The sequence below is a fragment of the Pavona decussata genome, unplaced genomic scaffold (genome assembly GCF_977016875.1).
Source record: "Pavona decussata unplaced genomic scaffold, jaPavDecu1.1 SCAFFOLD_45, whole genome shotgun sequence".
Taxonomy (NCBI): Eukaryota; Metazoa; Cnidaria; class Anthozoa; order Scleractinia; family Agariciidae; genus Pavona; species Pavona decussata.
Window position 1 is genome coordinate 1,152,316 of NW_028145467.1, and position 12,685 is coordinate 1,165,000.

General features: G+C 39.7%; 1 pseudogene; it reads left to right on the forward strand.

The window, feature by feature from the left end:
- The first annotated feature begins 315 nt into the window (after positions 1-315).
- The window catches only part of LOC146482577 (uncharacterized), a 22,073-nt pseudogene continuing 9,703 nt past the window's right edge, over positions 316-12,685 (forward strand).

A 12,685-nucleotide genomic window follows, 5' to 3' on the forward strand; every position in this document is an offset into this window, starting at 1 on the left:
AGCCACTTATTTGAAATGTGACACAATAATGCACTGGCCACGCGTTTTGGTAAAGAATATATTAGTACATTCAATTTCTCTGTTTGATAACATGCATATTTCCAGTGGGTGTGGGTGTGGCATCAGGCCCTGAATATTGATGACATTTAAGCAGGGTTTCTAAGCAAAAAAATATGCTTAGCACACCATTAACATAGTAGCTATACCTTCAATGTGCCTCTTCATATCGTTGCGAAGCCTCTCAGTGTTCAAATATATATGTCCAATACACTTCGGTGCACAAGACCCTGTTGTCTCTAGCCACAGACACTGGGGATGAAGTGGCCCATTCTAACCCCTGCTGAGGTCAGAACGTTTATGTGCAGAATGTATACCATGTTTTGTAACAAGATACCTAATTGTTCAAAATTATTCACGGTGAATGGCAAAAATATAAAGGGGGCGGGGCCAAATAGAGGGAGGGGGGTTAGTAAATTTTTTGCAAGTCTAATTTGTGTTTACCGTATATTATGAAAAGGAAACTTTTGGTTGCTCTTCACCGTCAACCCAACCTTTCATGCATTACATGTAATGACAACTAATGTTTTAACACAATTAGGTTACCGAAAAACAAATCAGTGTCAGACGCAGGTGTCAAAGCACTAAAACAATACATCAAACTGCTGCTCTAATTATTTGTCCGGGAGCGAGGGGGGGAATTGTTATTAGCGATTGACAGAATTGACTCTCCAAAAACTCAAGGTAAGTTTTATATTGCATTGGTCATCACTGCCTTCATTGATTCAATCCATCACAATACTGTTTCTTCTCTGATCTTTGATGTTTCATTTCATTTTAATAGCTTGGTGAGAACCACCAGTCAGACGAGTCTAATCATGCGACCACTTGTGTTCAAAATCACGTAGCTGATACGGTAAGTTCAATGAGCATTAGTATGTTTAAACGTTTGTGTTAATACTTTTCACTCACCCTGTCATACTAATCTTTATAACTTTCTCTTACTCTCCGTAGACCGAAACAAATGAGGATACTATCACCGCATTTGACGAAATGTTGGCCGAATATTCTCAGCGTGAAGCACTTGTAAGTATTGTTAAAGCACTTCAGTTATGCCTTTCAATTGATTTATAAACTGTTGGATGAAGTTTTGAATGTTCAACAAGTGTTTTAGTTCTCTTTCAATGTAGGCATCAAGCAATGACATGCAGACTGAAACTGGCAGCGGGGAGGCTGATTTGGAGGTGGATTTGAGTGATTGGGTAAGTTTTTTTTTTTACAAACTTTCTAGCACGATAACAGACTGTTTTGCGCAGTTAAGCAATGTTAATTATGCAGTTTACTTTGATTTAAATTTGCATGAAGCGCATGTTAGCTTCGTTAACTACACAATGAAATAAAAGTGATGTGTGAAGAAACTGGGTTGTAATTAAATTATATTTTGCTTTACAGTTTATGGTCGCTGAACTACAGGAAATTGAGGCTATGGAATGCATTGTGATGGAAAATGTCAGTAATTTACTCTGTGTTTTAAGTGAATTGTATTGTCAGGTGCCCTTCAAGACATTGAAGAAATGATGGCCGAAAACCGAGGAAATGATGATGACAAAGCGAACGGCAGCTCCTCATCGATCATTTCTCCTTTGAGCAACTGTTCAATGTGATGAGCAGGAATGGGAACAAAATACTCGCATTTTACGATGAAATGACGACGTTTTACGGTCTCCTCGATCTTTTCAAGCCCAACGGATGTTCCCATGCCAGAAAAACTTTGTTAAATTTATACAATGGCGGCAAATGGTCCCGAAATTTCCGAACCATACTAGGCAAAATGAAAAATACCAGTTTCAACATCGCTGGGTTTATTCAGCCATATTACATCGTGGAGCTACTTCACCGAGACGACCATGATGGCTTCAACGATCGCCAGCTGTTTGACGTGCTGCAAGAAGTTGAAGTCAATTACGCAGATTTACAAACTTAATTACCCCACGATCTACCATCATTCAAGGATGTCTTCTTGCGCGTGATCTATTTGCACGATTCGCCGAAAACCTACACTTTTGGTGAAGAGGCCAAGGAATCGTTCATTGAATACCACGACGCACTCAATGAGAGAAAGCGGTCGACAATTGACAACGACATGTGTGGCATGCTTTCAAAGGACAAAGCGCGCGTTTGGCCACGATTCTTCATGTCGCTGATCATTGCATCAAGACCACATCAAGTCAACTCGACAACACCGATTGGCTACCGTCAGAAGTTGGAAAGGATAGGATGGATCGCTCCACAGTCATCATGAATCACCTAATCAATGTAAAATGCATTCTTCATCCACCAGCGACATCAGGAGAATCTGCTGCGTCCAATTCCACCGACGGCATTGCCTTAACAGTAAATGGAATAAATGTCGAAAACGACAAAATCAGAAAAATTTTAACGCACTCAGTAACCTCTGTATCGCTGTCGTTTATTTGAGGCAAAAGCTGGTGTTTGCCCATCAACAGAAAGTACCCCCTTCAGTCTGCCATCCAGATTTTGAAGAAACTGGAAGACCTTGGCCTTGGCTGTCTTCAGGAAATTAATCATCCCCACAACAACAAAAGATCGAAATTGTTTGTACAACGCCACTACGATGACCTTAGCGATGATGCGAGTGCATTTGTGAATTCAATTTCCATTTCACAGGAAAAATTTCAATGCTTTCTTTCATGTGCCCTCTCGGAGTGACACCACTCAGTGAACATTTTTACTGGGCATTATTAACTGACAGAAAACTAGTCTACTGTTTATAACCATTTCAAGTCATTTTTGAAATTTTCATAATGGAACGAATTGTTTTTTAACAGAGTTTAATAGAGCTTACTGTTTTTATTGTAAGCTGTAAAGTAACAGTGGTAATGGACAGGGCACGTTTAAAAGAAAGACTCAATTAACTACTTCATTAACTAAGTAACATTTTAGTCCTTCCAGGAATTTTTGAATATAAACGACTTATATAACACTTCACGTTTTTATTGTAAAACTGCAAAGTAGCAGTGTTAATGTTAAGGACACAGGAAGTTGTCCATTCTGTGAAACAATAATATCGAATAAAACAACGAGATGAAAGACATTTAATACTCAGCCTTCTATTTATTTTGCCACTCTTAGTATCTAATCTTATCAATCATTTCTAAACTGTCTTAAGGCAAAATCGTAGAATCAGAAGAATCGCAGAATCGAACAATCATTTCTAAAGTGCCTTATGGTAAAATTGTAGAATCGGATAATCATTTCTAAAGTCTCTTAAGCTAAAATTGTAGAATCGGAGACTTCAATCGCAAAATAGGTAAAAACCTTAGTGGTAAATCGTAGAATAGTACGCCTAAATCAGACATACTATTCTCTGATTTAGCCATAATCGCACTGCTATCGAGTGATCCCTACAGTGTGACCTACCGATGTGAGAAGAAGAATGTCAGTGATTCCCACCTCCCTAAGAGAATCAAAAATAGCACCAATAGATTTTGCTATTGTGATCAAGTAAAACCAAGTGCTGGGTGGAACAATGAATGTTGTGTTTGCATGTAATGGATGTGAGCTGCGCACTGTGAACTTTAGTGGTTCAGCCTGAAGCCTGAAGGTTCAAAGCGGACAGTTGTGAGACTTGCCTTGGCAGTGGCATTTTTTTGTCACAGGACACGGCTATGCCAAGTTTTCAAAAACAATAAGGCAGTGCCTTGGCATAAGCTGCATTTCAAAGAATCCATATTAGACCATCAAGCTTGTTTATCCGAAAATAACTGAGATTCTGAATGGCATGTGCGATGAGAAACACATAATGAAAGAAGGGGACAGTGGGGAGTTGGGAAGTTGGCAGAGGGCAGTGGTAACATCTGACAGTGTATGGCATAGGAGAGGCCATTTCAGTAAAAATGGTTCATTTATTATCAAGAATTATCTGACAGGTGGGTTGCTTTGGTATGGGCACAAGTGTATGCGGGGTAAGGATGATGTTGTGGAAGATGATTTGTTCGAAGGTACAGTGAAGTCAATGGAGGGTATTCTTGCAGAGGGGTGCTACAAAGAGGCAAGGGACGAGGGATGTAAGGTGGAAGTTGTTTGGCAAGATGGCGACTCCAGTGCTGCAAACGCAGTAAAAAGGTACCATCCAGAAGGCCAAATGTACAAGTGTGGTGGGCATGTTGGCAGAGCCCACTACAACCAGCTAAAAGAAGCCTCAAAGAAAAAGGTGTTTTCTTGGGACATGAAAGCAAAGTATAAAGAGAAGTTTCCACAAGTGGAAAGTGCCAAAATCCAGTGCAAAAGGCACAAAGCTGGCTGTGGATGTCTTGGGGACAGCTTCCTGACAAATGCCTTTGTAAATCATTTCTGCTGCCTCCAGCAGTGTGACAACCCCATAGAGTATGCGAGCACTCGGAGAACACCATTGTAGAGACATCCATGAATGGGGCGATGAGGATGAATAAAACTGTGTGTTCCTGTAAGAACTGTGCTGAAGACGAAGATCTGTAATGCCAGGGAAATCCTTACAGGACAAAAAACTGACTCACATGTGAGTACCACTGGCTCGCATATCGAATAGGGTGTGAACGGGGTGCAGAAGATACAAACAGTGTGATCCACCCAACAATGGGGAGAGGCCATTCAAACCTGTGTGAAGCACTTCACTGTCTTACCAGACTATCGCACCAAGGATCAAAGTCTTTGTAGGTGAGGAAGATATTAACACGTTCTTGACATCTCATAAGAATGCACCGCTATCTTGAGCTTCTCACAGTAATAGAAGTTACCACTTTTAAAAATAGGAAGTCTGAAGTATCTTTGCAAAATAAACAGTTGAAATGGCAAGCATAAGGAAATGCCACGGGAGAAGCAAGAAAAATGAGCATGTGAAGTATGCACTGCTCTCAAGGTGCAAAACTGTAATTGGCAGGCTGCGAAAGGTCAAACACCATGGCTTTGTCTGTAGTTATATTTATTTTTTTCTCTTTCGTCTCACATTGCCTGTCCTCAGGCTCGCATGTTTTCCACGCTCCACTATCCCTGCCACCAGTCTTTGAAGTACATTTATTCAAACATTCATTCAAACTGTAACAAAAGGTATGAAAATCCTTCCCAACAAACTCATTATGGACACGTTTGTTCGCAGGTTTTTGCAGATGTTTTTTTTAAGACGGTTTGACTCTCTGTTGACCCTTTGTAAAATACTGTGTTCACAGATTTTAAAAATTGTACACTCTGTAGAAAAATGAACCGAAGTTCACAGGTTTTATTACATGTTAATTGAAAGTATTTTCACAGGATTTTTTAACATGAATTTACTATTTTCTTTCATTATAGATGCCACAGTCTAGCAATGCACCAAAGTCTGGTAAGCGTTTGTTTTCCAATACTTATTTTGATGTTCTATTGGGTACTGATTTACAATACAGTGAACATTTACAGACAACACTATGTCAGTGTTCCTAGATGTAGTTCTGAATCATCTGATATGTAACCAGGGATTAATGTATAGGAAGATGCCAAGACATTTAAGTACAAAACCTATAATTTTTTAGTGCTCAGTTGAAGCTGATGCGACTTCTGTTACGTTGTAAGGTGCTGGAAGACGAAAAACACTGGTTTCTTTTCATGGATTGCTTGCACTTGGTGCAGCTGTGAATGTGAGTGCAATATTTAAGTAAACTATGTAAAATATATTAGATTTTCACTTTCCAACTAAATTGGTATAGCAAAAAAGACATTGTCTAATGATTTACTTTCGAGTAAAGGAAAAAAATCTTATTCTTTGTTGTTTGCACTTTGAGGCACCATAAAAATTATTCTAGTCGTAACCCATGCAAAATACATGTAATCACACTTTAAATGTGTGATAAAAGTGTGATTCTTAAAATCACACTATATCACACTTCTCTGGTGTGATTGGTTCAAACTTCACACCTAAGAAGTGTGATAGGAAGCGTGATAAACAAAGTGTGATTTGTAGGCTTTGATTACAAGTTCACACTTCTGTTAACCAGACTTAGAAAACAGCTTATCATTTTAGGAATAAGAGTGACAAGAGGAGAGTGATATTTTGGGCAAGGTAGAAAGAATTGCACATAGATAATTTTCATTTTTAGAATGTTGTGGTTCCTAAAACTATGATTTTTTTTATTACAAATAATTTCTACAGCTATTTGCAATGACTGAAGGGCATTTAACCAAACTTGATTCAACCTGTCATTTTGGATACGGAAGCACTTTGTCTTTATTGCATACAACTTGATTCATATGGAGAGAAGCTGGCTGTTATCTCAGCTTACCCCTTTTCAAGAAGTTACAACAACTTCTTGAAGAGCAGAAGGTTGGGTTACTGCTAGTTGCTGAACTCGTTCATTTATTTATTTATTTATTTATTTATTTTATTTAACTGTTCTGTTTTTCTTATTTCAGGCTGTACCTTTTAAAAACTCTGACATGCTGCTCTAAAAGGAACATGCGGAACATATCAATTTCCACCACGTAGACGTCAACGACCAGCTTGCTTCGAAATTTAAGAGCCGTTTCAACTTAACTGCGACATTGGCCTTTTTGACGCAAAAATCCTGGGTGACTGATCTTAAGGGGGGTTACGAAATCATCTAACGAGGTTTCAAACATGGTCATGGCGAATACTATGTATATGTTTTCTGAATGGGAAAGGTGATCCTCTACGACACCCTATGGCTTTCCCAGTTGGGAAATATGTATATATTACAGCTGAAAGCTGGCCTAGGGAGAGAAGCTGGCTGTTATCTCAGCTTACCCCTTTTCAAGAAGTTACTGCAACTTCTAGAAGAGCAGAAGGTTGGCTGCTAGTTACCAAACTCCTTTATTTATTTATTTAACGGTTCTGTTTTTATTATCTCAGGCTGTAGCTTTTAAAAACTGACATGATGCTCTCAAAGGAACATGCGAAACATATCAATTTCCGCCACGTTCACGTCAACGACCAGCATGCTCCAAAATTTAAGAGCCATTTCAACTCAATTGCGACAATGGCCTTTTTGACGCGAAAATCCTGGGTGACTGATCTTAAAGGGGGTTACAAAATCATGGAATGAGGTTTCAAACATGGTCATGGCGAATGCTATGTATACGTTTTCCGAATGGAAAAGGTGATCGGGTACGACACCCTATGCCTTTGCCAGTTGGGAAATATGTATATATTTAAGCTGGAAGCCGGCCTATGGAGAGAAGCTGGGTGTTATCTCAGATTACGCCTTTTCAAGAAGTTACTACAACTTCTTGAGGAGTAGAAGGTAAGGTACTGCTAGTTACCGAACTTCTTTACATATTTATTTATTTAGCGGTTCTGTTTCTATTATTTCAGGCTGTAGCTTTTTAAAACTCTGACGTGATGCTCTAAAAGGAACATGCGGAACATAACAATTTACGCCACGTAGACGTCAACGACCAGCATTCTTTCAGATTTAAGAGCCATTTCAACTTAACTGCCACGTTGGCTTTTTCGACACGAAAATCTTGGGTGACTGATCTTAAGGGGGGTTACGAAATCATCGAACGAGGTTTCAAACATGGTCATGGCGAATACTATGTATATGTTTTCCGAATGGGAAAGGTGATTGACTACGACACCCTATGGCTTCCCCAGTTGGGAAATCTGTATATATTTAAGCTGGAAGCCGGCCTATGGAGAGAAGCTGGCTGTTATCTCAGATTACCCCTTTTCAAGAAGTTACCACAACTTGTTGAAGCGCAGAAGGTTGGGTTACTGCTAGTTACCGAGCTACTTATATATCTATTTATTTATTTATTTATTTATTTATTTATTTATTTATTATTTCAGGCTGTAGCTTTTGAAAACTCTGACATGATGCTCTAAAAGGAACATGTGGAACATGTCAATTTCCGCCACGTAGACGTCAACGACCAGCTTGCTTCGAAATTTAAGAGCCGTTTCAACTTAACTGCGACATTGGCCTTTTTGACGCAAAAATCCTGGGTGACTGATCTTAAGGGGGGTTACAAAATCATCTAACGAGGTTTCAAACATGGTCATGGCGAATACTATGTGTATGTTTTCTGAATGGGAAAGGTGATCGTCTATGACACCCTATGGCTTTCCCAGTTGGGAAATATGTATATATTACAGCTGAAAGCTGGCCTAGGGAGAGAAGCTGGCTGTTATCTCAGCTTACCCCTTTTCAAGAAGTTACCGCAACTTCTAGAAGAGCAGAAAGTTCGCTGCTAGTTACCAAACTCCTTTATTTATTTATTTAACGGTTCTGTTTTTATTATCTCAGGCTGTAGCTTTTAAAAACTGACATGATGCTCTCAAAGGAACATGCGAAACATATCAATTTCCGCCACGTTCACGTCAACGACCAGCATGCTCCAAAATTTAAGAGCCATTTCAACTCAATTGCGACAATGGCCTTTTTGACGCGAAAATCCTGGGTGACTGATCTTAAAGGGGGTTACAAAATCATGGAATGAGGTTTCAAACATGGTCATGGCGAATACTATGTATATGTTTTCCGAATGGAAAAGGTGATCGGGTACGACACCCTATGCCTTTGCCAGTTGGGAAATATGTATATATTTAAGCTGGAAGCCGGCCTATGGAGAGAAGCTGGGTGTTATCTCAGATTACGCCTTTTCAAGAAGTTACTACAACTTCTTGAAGAGTAGAAGGTAAGGTACTGCTAGTTACCGAACTTCTTTACATATTTATTTATTTAGCGGTTCTGTTTCTATTATTTCAGGCTGTAGCTTTTTAAAACTCTGACGTGATGCTCTAAAAGGAACATGCGGAACATAACAATTTCCGCCACGTAGACGTCAACGACCAGCATTCTTTCAGATTTAAGAGCCATTTCAACTTAACTGCCACGTTGGCTTTTTCGACACGAAAATCTTGGGTGACTGATCTTAAGGGGGGTTACGAAATCATCGAACTAGGTTTCAAATATGGTCATGGCGAATACTATGTATATGTTTTCCGAATGGGAAAGGTGATTGACTACGACACCCTATGGCTTTCCCAGTTGGGAAATCTATATATAGTTAAGCTGGAAGCCGGCCTATGAAGAGAAGCTGCCTGTTATCTCAGATTACCCCTTTTCAAGAAGTTACCACAACTTCTTGAAGCACAGAAGGTTGGGTTACTGCTAGTTACCGATCTACTTATATATCTATTTATTTATTTATTTAGCAGTTCTGTTTCTATTTCAGGCTGTAGCTTTTGAAAACTCTGACATGATGCTCTAAAAGGAACATTCGGAACATGTCAATTTCCGCCACGTAGACGTCAAGGATCAGCGTGCTTCGAAATTTAAGAGCCGTTTCAACTTAACTGCGACGTTGGCCTTTTTGACGCCAAAATCCTAGGTGACTGATCTTAAGGGGGGTTACGAAATTATCTAACGAGGTTTCAAACATGGTCATGGCGAATACTATGTATATGTTTTCCGAATGGGAAAGGTGATCGTCTACGACACCCTATGGCTTTCCCAGTTGGGAAATATGTATATATTACAGCTGAAAGCTGGCCTAGGGAGAGAAGCTGGCTGTTATATCAGCTTACCCCTTTTCAAGAAGTTACCGCGACTTCTAGAAGAGCAGAAGGTTGGGGTACTGCTAGTTACCAAACTCCTTTATTTATTTATTTACTTATCTATTTATTTATTTATTGAACGGTTCTGTTTTTATTATCTCAGGCTGTAGCTTTTAAAAACTGACATGATGCTCTCAAAGGAACATGCGAAACATATCAATTTCCGCCACGTTCACGTCAACGACCAGCATGCTCCAAAATTTAAGAGCCATTTCAACTCAATTGCCACAATGGCCTTTTTGACGCGAAAATCCTGGGTGACTGATCTTAAAGGGGGTTACAAAATCATGGAATGAGGTTTCAAACATCGTCATGGCGAATGCTATGTATATGTTTTCCGAATGGAAAAGGTGATCGGGTACGACACCCTATGCCTTTGCCAGTTGGGAAATATGTATATATTTAAGCTGGAAGCCGGCCTATGGAGAGAAGCTGGGTGTTATCTCAGATTACGCCTTTTCAAGAAGTTACTACAACTTCTTGAAGAGTAGAAGGTAAGGTACTGCTAGTTACCGAACTTCTTTACATATTTATTTATTTAGCGGTTCTGTTTCTATTATTTCAGGCTGTAGCTTTTTAAAACTCTGACGTGATGCTCTAAAAGGAACATGCGGAACATAACAATTTCCGCCACGTAGACGTCAACGACCAGCATTCTTTCAGATTTAAGAGCCATTTCAACTTAACTGCCACGTTGGCTTTTTCGACACGAAAATCTTGGGTGACTGATCTTAAGGGGGGTTACGAAATCATCGAACTAGGTTTCAAATATGGTCATGGCGAATACTATGTATATGTTTTCCAAATGGGAAAGGTGATTGACTACGACACCCTATGGCTTTCCCAGTTGGGAAATCTATATATAGTTAAGCTGGAAGCCGGCCTATGAAGAGAAGCTGGCTGTTATCTCAGATTACCCCTTTTCAAGAAGTTACCACAACTTCTTGAAGCACAGAAGGTTGGGTTACTGCTAGTTACCGATCTACTTATATATCTATTTATTTATTTATTTAGCAGTTCTGTTTCTATTTCAGGCTGTAGCTTTTGAAAACTCTGACATGATGCTCTAAAAGGAACATTCGGAACATGTCAATTTCCGCCACGTAGACGTCAAGGATCAGCGTGCTTCGAAATTTAAGAGCCGTTTCAACTTAACTGCGACGTTGGCCTTTTTGACGCCAAAATCCTAGGTGACTGATCTTAAGGGGGGTTACGAAATTATCTAACGAGGTTTCAAACATGGTCATGGCGAATACTATGTATATGTTTTCCGAATGGGAAAGGTGATCGTCTACGACACCCTATGGCTTTCCCAGTTGGGAAATATGTATATATTACAGCTGAAAGCTGGCCTAGGGAGAGAAGCTGGCTGTTATATCAGCTTACCCCTTTTCAAGAAGTTACCGCGACTTCTAGAAGAGCAGAAGGTTGGGGTACTGCTAGTTACCAAACTCCTTTATTTATTTATTTACTTATCTATTTATTTATTTATTGAACGGTTCTGTTTTTATTATCTCAGGCTGTAGCTTTTAAAAACTGACATGATGCTCTCAAAGGAACATGCGAAACATATCAATTTCCGCCACGTTCACGTCAACGACCAGCATGCTCCAAAATTTAAGAGCCATTTCAACTCAATTGCCACAATGGCCTTTTTGACGCGAAAATCCTGGGTGACTGATCTTAAAGGGGGTTACAAAATCATGGAATGAGGTTTCAAACATCGTCATGGCAAATGCTATGTATATGTTTTCCGAATGGAAAAGGTGATCGGGTACGACACCCTATGCCTTTGCCAGTTGGGAAATATGTATATATTTAAGCTGGAAGCCGGCCTATGGAGAGAAGCTGGGTGTTATCTTAGATTACCCCTTTTCAAGAAGTTACTACAACTTCTTGAAGAGTAGAACGTTGGGGTACTGCTAGTTACCGAACTTCTTTACATATTTATCTATTTAGCGGTTCTGTTTCTATTATTTCAGGCTGTAGCTTTTTAAAACTCTGACGTGATGCTCTAAAAGGAACATGCGGAACATAACAATTTCCGCCACGTAGACGTCAACGACCAGCATTCTTTCAGATTTAAGAGCCATTTCAACTTAACTGCCACGTTGGCTTTTTCGACACGAAAATCTTGGGTGACTGATCTTAAAGGGGGTTAGGAAATCATTGAACGAGGTTTTAAACATGGTCATGGCGAACACTATGTATATGTTTTCCGAATGGGAAAGGTGATTGACTACGACACCCTATGGCTTTCCTAGTTGGGAAATATGTATATATTTAAGCTGGAAGCCGGCCTATGGAGAGAAGCTGGCTGTTATCTCAGCTTACCCCTTTTCAAGAAGTTACCACAACTTCTTGAAGAGCAGAAGGTTGGGTTACTGCTAGTTACCGAGCTACTTATATATCTATTTATTTACTTATTTATTTAGCAGTTCTGTTCTTATTATTTCAGGCTGGCGCTTTTGAAAACTCTGACATGATGCTCTAAAAGGAACATGCGGAACATGTCAATTTCCGCCACGTAGACGTCAACGACCAGCGTGCTTCGAAATTTAAGAGCCGTTTAAACTTAACTGCGACGTTGGCCTTTTTGACGAATAAATCGTGGGTGACTGATCTAAAGAGGGGTTACAAAATCATCGAACGAGGTTTCAAACGTGGTCATGGCAAATAACAATGTATATGTTTTCTGAATGGGAAAGGTGATCGGCTACGACACCCTATGGCTTTGCAAGTTGGGAAATATGTATATTTTACAGCTGGAAGCCGGCCTATAGAGACAAGCTGGCTATTGTCTCAGCTTACCCCTTTTCAAGAAGTTACCACGACTTCTTGAAGAGCAGAGGGTTGGGGTACTGCTAGTTACCGAACTTTTTTATTTATTTATTTAGCGGTTCTGTTTTTATTATTTTAAGCTGTAGCTTTTGAAACCTCTGACATGAGGCTCTAAAAGGAATGTGCGGAACATATCAATTTTTGCCACGTAGACGTCAACGACCAGCGTGCTTCCAAATTTAAGAGCCGTTTCAACTTAACTGCGACGTTGGCCTTTTTGACGCAAAAATCCTGGGTGAC